Genomic DNA, 7,780 nt, shown 5'->3' with positions numbered 1-7,780 from the left:
CCTCAATCCTCAAGGAGGTTGTCATCCTCAATCCTCAAGGAGGTTGTCATCTGTGAGAGATGACAATTACAGGCAATTACAGTACAGTACATGAAGGGTTAAGAGTAAATCCATATTACCCTGAGAGCACAGGCATCATCCACTACTGACCAGGGAGAGAGGATTCAAATGGGAGGGGATTTGAGAGAAGGAAGAGTGAGAGTTCAATGTAACCAGTGAGTGGAGAATTAAGCTATTGAATTACTCAATTCACTCAACTGAGAAAGTATCTAAACGAAATAATGTTTTGGATGTTTTAAGTGATACATGGTTTACTTCCAGGCTTTGGTAAATGCTTCCATAAACCTCATAATCACACTGTAACTTATCTATTTTGTAAAGTCATCTTTTTACACACTGAATTTACTTAAAAGAGACTTCCTGCTACACTTGTAAAAGACTACTGTATCACCTCCCTCTTCCCACTCTCTAATTAAGTTGTCAAAAATGTTTTTCATTGTATTTGTTTTGGTTCTTAAAAAACCAATATGTAAGTCAAACAACATGGTTTACATATATTTCCATAACTGTCTTGCCATATTTTGTCACACCCACTAATCAGATATTTTCCACTCATCTCTCTGTTGTATGTGAAGCTGGCAGAAGACAATATTCTAAATTGCTTTCCAACTGCATCACCTCAAAAGACTTAAAAACACATTAATCTCAGGCAAGACAACATGCTTTCATTTTGCAAGAAAGTAAAACACTAATTATTGTCACAAAGCCTTCCTTAAAGGTCAAAAATAAATCCATACTCGTCCATATTTCGGGTCAATAAATATCTGCTTAGAAGAAAGCATGCACTTTGAACAGTGCTATTAATAATATCTCCACTGTATTGTCATATATTTTTTCTAGTGAACTGAAATCAACAGCAAAAATGCCCCATTTATTTCAGTAGGACTGAAGAAAATTTAAAAATTTATGTAGTAAAAACAATATGTGTGAGCCACCTGTTTGCTTTTTAACTAAATGAATTGGTATGGAATGACAGCTGCTGCAAAACCAACACACTTCAAATACTGTATATTACTTTGCCAAGAAGACTAAATTTTGGTATCATTGACTTTATTACCATGGGACGTGTTAATGGAGATTCTTACAGAAGAGCACTGTAATGAATATTTCTAGCCACTAAGTGTCACTGTTCATTTAAATTTTTTTTAACTACGCTGATGGGCATGGTGACTCAGTAGAATCTTTTGAATGGGGTCAATCAGAAAAAAAAAAAATGATTAGATTACTTAACACACTTAAAGCAAAGCACAGGCACTACATGACTGTAAACTGCTTAAGAGGAATTCCTAGAGATAGAGGTGTTGCTCTCAGTGGAATGCCAACTGATCATATCAGACATTTTGCAAGCTTAAATAAGGTTTGAGCTACACTAAGCCTTGTAATCTGTTTTTACCAATATAAATGCCAAAACTGAATTGCCACTATAAAGTCTGCCAAGTTTCTTTGTATTGTATGTCAGTATGCTGTTTTCCTTCATAGTGCCATCAATAAACATGTCTGGGGATCAACTGCTTGTGATCAGATATGCTACTTTCATTGTTTCAAGCTGAGCTGATACTGCATGAAATGCCAGTGCCAGAGAGGTTCCATTCAGGCTTGAACATTTGAGGGAGGAAGTAAGGCAGGCTTCCCTCTACCCTGCATACAAAAATTTAGGTTAATGTAAGAATATCCCTGGTGCTCACAAGATACAGACATCATTTCCTAGACATGCATAAATTTTAGACAACAGCATAATGCTCCACCCCTTGCAGGTTCTAGTTAAATAATTCAAGAGATACATACTCAGAGTTTTAGAGAGTAAGATTTTTAGCCGTTCTACTCACCATATGTAATGGTCTTCTTTTCTCAAGACAGCAATATCATCATATATTTTTCTGGGTATGCCACTATACTATTACAGGATAAAAATGTATGTTGTTGCCGGAGTTCCACTTCAGCTAAAGAACCCTTTCCATTTTTTCCCTGAAATAAAGAACATACACCTAGAATTGCTCAAATCTCTATCTCTTCTTGCAAGACAGAGTGCATCCGTTTTGAAATAACAGTTTTTGTAGCTTCTACTGTTCTCATCAAAGTGGGTGTGTTTGGGGGTCTTTTTGGTTTGGTTTGGTTTTTGTTCTGTTTGTCCAATCTGGAGCATTTTATCTCAGGCAATCTTTTATAGTTACAATACAAGACAGCAAAAGAAATGATGGTAAAAGTTAACATAAAAAAATAAGTACTTTAAATGTTCAGAGCTGAGAGAAGTAAGTTTGTACAGGGCAGGAATGGGCAAGTAAAACTTTATTAAAATAGCATGTTCCTGAAAAGTACACCTTAATAAGTAGATAGAATTTCCTAAGACCTAAAAGTGGAGAGAGGGCATTCTATGTAGATGAAATAGTATAGCAAAGATGTTGAAGTAGTATGTTTTAAGATAGTGCGCAAGGATTTCACATTAGAAAGTAGTAGGTACGAGGATTAAAAGAACTTTTGGAACCAGACCAGAATAAAAAATTCATATTAATTTTAACTCATCCAAACTAAGAGATGATGGGAACCATTAAAACTTTTTAACACAAGAATGATTTTTTTAAAGTGTGTTCAAAAGATTAATAGGGGTGTATAGGAAAGTTTGAAAACAGCAAATGACAATTTTAAAATATTTTTAAAGATATATTGTGGATATATTTCAAGAGTATTAAAAATGTTTAAATGTTTACACCCAGTAAATTCTTCTGTTGAACAAATAATCCACAAAAATTAAAATAAAGAAATTCAAAATTCACAAACAGAAAATAATAGGTACACAAAAATTATAGCAACAACTCTAAAGGAAAAAAACACCTCAATGTCCAAAATTGGGAAAAGTATGACACATATTCCTAATAGAATTTTAAGTGGACTATGTAAATTACGTGGAAAAATTAAAAAGTTATGATACATAAACAGAATATTACTTAACCATAATTTGGAGAGCAAAAATCATCCCGGGGCAATGTTTGTTTGTCTAGGCCATTAGTAATAAGGCAGTTGAGGAAACAGTCTATCCCCACTGCAAGCTGTAAAAAGTATTACTGTTGGGTAAAAGCTGGCCTTGGCAGGAAGAAACTGAACCCAGAATCTAAGGCAGGAGCTCCTACTTCCATAACAATCTGGGTGCTTGGACAACACCTTGAACTGGTGGTAGTAAGTCTTCCAGAATATCATCCCATTATTCTACTCATGGAAGAGGACTTGCAGTCAAGTTGAACAGGGACTACTAGGTCCTATCATTCCTTTCATTCCTTCCCTCAGTCACTTTTGCACAGTCCTACAAATGAACATGGGTCAGGTTCGGGTGACAGTCAACATATAGACATGAATCAAGATAAGTTTTGGGTTTTATGAAACAGGGCCTTTAATGGAACATGAAGGGCTAGGCAGCTGTAGGTTGAGACAGGATACAAGGCATTGAAGGATTTCATATTTCTCCCATTGCTGCCTTCAGCTGTACTAGCTCCATTCTACCTTTTCCCATCCCTGTCATTTCCTAACTGACATCTTGGAAGGACTGAAGACCTTTCTGGATCATTTTTCAGATATAAAACAGCCCAGTCCAGTTTGAAATTTCCAACTTAAGAGCTCACTTCATCCCTTCCCCTGAAGTGTTGTCCAATCCTGAAAGACTTAAGAGTAAGAAAGAAAGTAATCTGATCTTTCATTCTTCCTCCCCCAGCCCCATTTACAGGCCCCTTTGTCCTGGCTTGTTGTGATAAGGAGGAAGAAGTTGAAAAGAGACAAGTGGCTCTTTCGTATTGGATCCCTGTTTTTATCTTTTCTTGGCCTAAGCTGGGTATTCATGAACTCTGTGTGGCAGGCATTAAAATGCTGGTTCTTTCATTAGGCAAATGTGGTTTCATAAGGTGGTAAATCTGTCTCCAGTTTATCCTCTTCCAATGCTCCTTCAGTGTGTACCCTGGAGAACAATTCACTTTACATCCTCCTTCTGCCAGGATATACTTGCCTGGTGGCAAGCTGTCTTGGGTAGGCTTCTGTCAAGATGGCTAAGGCCCAGCTACCTTTCCACTTGACTCAAGAAACTCATACATCCTTTCTAAGCCTAACATGAGACTGCAGGCTGCTCCCCACAGCCCTTCACCCCATCATGCACTCTCTTTCAAATTATCTATCCTCCTGCTCAAATGGGAACCTGGCAGATCACCAAGTCTGCAGCATAAGCAAACTTCAAACTAGGAGAACACAAAAATCATTACACGTAACTGTCCCCTTGCTTGGCTTTGGGGTGCTGAGTATCCCTCTTCTTCCCCTCGAGGAAAAAAAAAAAAAAACCACAGCCCTTTCTCTCTAGGCTAATGACTCACAGCTCCAATGCTTTTTTCACCCTAGTCTTCCAATCTGCTTCTGAGAGAGAGGAGAGGAGAGAGAATGACAAGGTTGGTGCTGATGGGATGATTAGGAACAGCAGAGCCTCTTTATTTCTTTCTTTTCTTTCTTTTTTTTTTTTTTTTTTTTTTGAGACGGAGTCTCGCTCTGTCACCCAGGCTGGAGTGCAGTGGCCGGATCTCAGCTCACTGCAAGCTCCGCCTCCCAGGTTTAGGCCATTCTCCTGCCTCAGCCTCCCAAGTAGCTGGGACTACGGGCACCCGCCACCACGCCCGGCTAGTTTTTTGTATTTTTTAGTAGAGACGGGGTTTCACCGTGTTAGCCAGGATGGTCTCGATCTCCTGACCTTGTGATCGGCCCGTCTGGGCCTCCCAAAGTGCTGGGATTACAGGCTTGAGCCACCGCACCCGGCCGCCGCCTCTTTATTTCTTAATAAGCCCCAAGCAAGTACAGAGTCTAGCCCCCAGTTTATGCCTTAAAACATAAAAGGTTGCCTGTACGCTCAACCTTATGATTAGGATCTTAGCAGGAAAAGTCCAACTCTATCCTGTTACAACAAAAATTCTCTAAGAAATGCCTGAACTAAAACAAATTTCATGGAAGCAAAATACAACCTAAACTCAGAAAATGTTTTCTGAGGTTGAAAAACTACCCTGAAGGATAGAAACAGAATGTGGAATTGGAGCCTGCGTCCTCTTCTCTGAAAGTTGAACGTGATCCCTCATGTTATGCTCAATAAAGGCAAAATCATTTTATTTCAGTTTTTAGGGCCCAGATCCAGGTTCACACATACAACCTCTTCCCATTATTAAAACTGATCCCAAGAATGTTGGGATCAGTTTTAGAATCCACTGCCTCAAAGATTCAGAACTACTTCCCTCACCACCCACTCCCACTCCCACCTCTGTCTCATTCTGTCAACCAGGCCCATTCCCTTTCTAACTTGCCCTCCTCAGAGATTCCTTGCTCATTCCCGGAAGCTTTCTCTAACTTCAAATCACAAGGAATAACTTTGGGATCTCTTTTTCTCATCTCCCTCTTGAAATATTGCCAACAGTCTTCTGCTACATTACAAAAATGATCCAAGTCCAGTACAGTCTTCTTAAATACAACCGCCTTCCCTTGATCACCTCCCACCCCAAAACTCAGAAATAACTATTAATAATTTTTTAAATAGAACTTTTTGGTTTTATCTTACTAACCATATAAGGTATTTTTCTAGTCCAAAAAAAGATCTGTCAATCTCCCCAGTTCTATAAGGAAGAAGAAGTAAGTCCCAAAGCCATATCTGTGAATTTGCCCCAATTGTAACAGTTTCATACGAAGGAATAATTTTCCTTTTGAAAAAGTTGTCACCACAACCAGTTATACAAAATCACTTCATTATGTGCCCCATATTGCATACATAGGAATCACAGAATTGAAGAAAATTCAATATCTGCCATCTTCCCTGCCCCCTTATCCCTAATTCTGATTAAATGAAAAGACTAGAAAGCTGTACTTAAGAAATGCTTAGAGCTCCTCAACTAGAGATTGCTTCAGAAGACTGAGTGTTGCTTAACAGTATGCATTTACATAAAATTGTGGTGATTGGGTCAGCTTTTGATTTTCAGGGTTGAGTAGAATAGAATTTAAGAAATGTGGTGGTTTATAGAAAGAAAAATCTTAGAAACAAAGTATCAAATAAAGTCAGAAAAAGAAACACAAATACATCTTTAGTAAGCAATGAAGTCCTTTTTAGGTAACATCCTGAGCCTAATTCAGCTTCCCTGAGAACATTACCACAGACTAAGAGCACACATCATTAGATACTAAATGTAACAGCACAGCCCCATTGAACATATGTGCTGTCTGCATGGGAGGTCTGAGGGCTAAAGCTAGAGCATGCAGCAAAAAATATACAAAAAGCAGTGTACTTCTGAAATACTTTACTGAATATTAACACCCATTAAAAGCTTTCTTTGTATGAAACACATCTCATAACCTTTCTCCATCTCTCCCCTCCCTCACTCTATATTATCTGTATTTTAAACAATTGAGATAGCTAAATAGTTCTTGAGTAACTCATTAAAATTATGCCTAAACACAATTATTTAATACAACATATTCTAAGTACTTGCAAGTAGTAAGGCTTCCCACAAGAACTTGGAAATTAGAAAGTTAAGAATGCCTCATAAGTGTAAAACTTTAAATGCCTAATGGATGAGAGTAGAGAGCAAAGTCACCTTTAAAGATGAATGAAAGACAGGCCTGAAAGCCTTGGCTGCTATTTGATTAATTATATTACCATGCTTTATTAAATGTGTCAATCAAAAGGGGAATTGGCCAATCAAATGCAAATGGAAAAACAAGGTTTAGAAAGCAGTATTTTGGCAATGCTCATCCAAGCACTTGTACACAGGAGAATCTGTTTGGGCCAAAACCAAACCCACTGAAAATAACATTCTTGGATTCAATTAATCTAATTCCCTTGTTCTAATTAATGCTTAACAAAGAACATTATGACTATGCAAGTACTCAAAGAAAAAAATGGCTGAATACCTTTCAACCTGGGAGTGGGAAAGCCTTTCTAACTATGACTTAAAATCCAGAAGGCATAAAACAAATATGATGTTTGATTTTATAAATACAAAATAAGTTTGCATGACAAAAGTATATACATCTGTATTATGTGTGTAGCCACAGATATATACCAAGAGATCTGAAAACCTAAGAAGAAAATGACCAAAAATCTAACAGAATAATAGGGAAATAACAGTTTACACAAAAAGAAATGATAATGACCCTTAAATAAATTAAAATATAGTCCACCTATCTCAGAAATGCAAATTAAACTGTACTGAGATTCATTTTTTTAACCAATCATATCGGCAAAAATCCAAAACTTTGACAACACACTCCATCGTCAAGGCTGTAGGGAAACAGGCACTCTCAAACATTTGTGGCTGAAGTACAAAATAGTGTGATTCCTACTGAGAAGCTGGTAGTATTAAAAAAAAAAAATACAGATATATTTACCTTTGAACCAGCAATCCTACTTCTAGCAATCTTCCCTGAAGAACCACTTCAAGAAATACAAGACACCATATGAACAAGGTTATTTACCGTTGCATTGTCATACCGAACAACTGAAAACAATTCAAATATATCATTTAATAGGGATAGGTTAGCTGAACTAAGATACTTCCACAAAATGTATAGATAACACCTAGCTACAGAAAAGAATGAGGAAGACCTCTATATACCAACATGGGATGAACTCCAGGATCTATTTTATGAAAAAAGCAAGACAGAAAACATACTACTCTTTTTGTGAGAAAGGAGATGCAAGAATGTGTCTGTGTGTACATGT

The sequence above is a fragment of the Piliocolobus tephrosceles genome, chromosome 11 (genome assembly GCF_002776525.5).
Source record: "Piliocolobus tephrosceles isolate RC106 chromosome 11, ASM277652v3, whole genome shotgun sequence".
Taxonomy (NCBI): Eukaryota; Metazoa; Chordata; class Mammalia; order Primates; family Cercopithecidae; genus Piliocolobus; species Piliocolobus tephrosceles.
The sequence above is the reverse complement of the archived record's forward strand: the minus strand, read 5'-3'. Positions refer to the sequence as shown.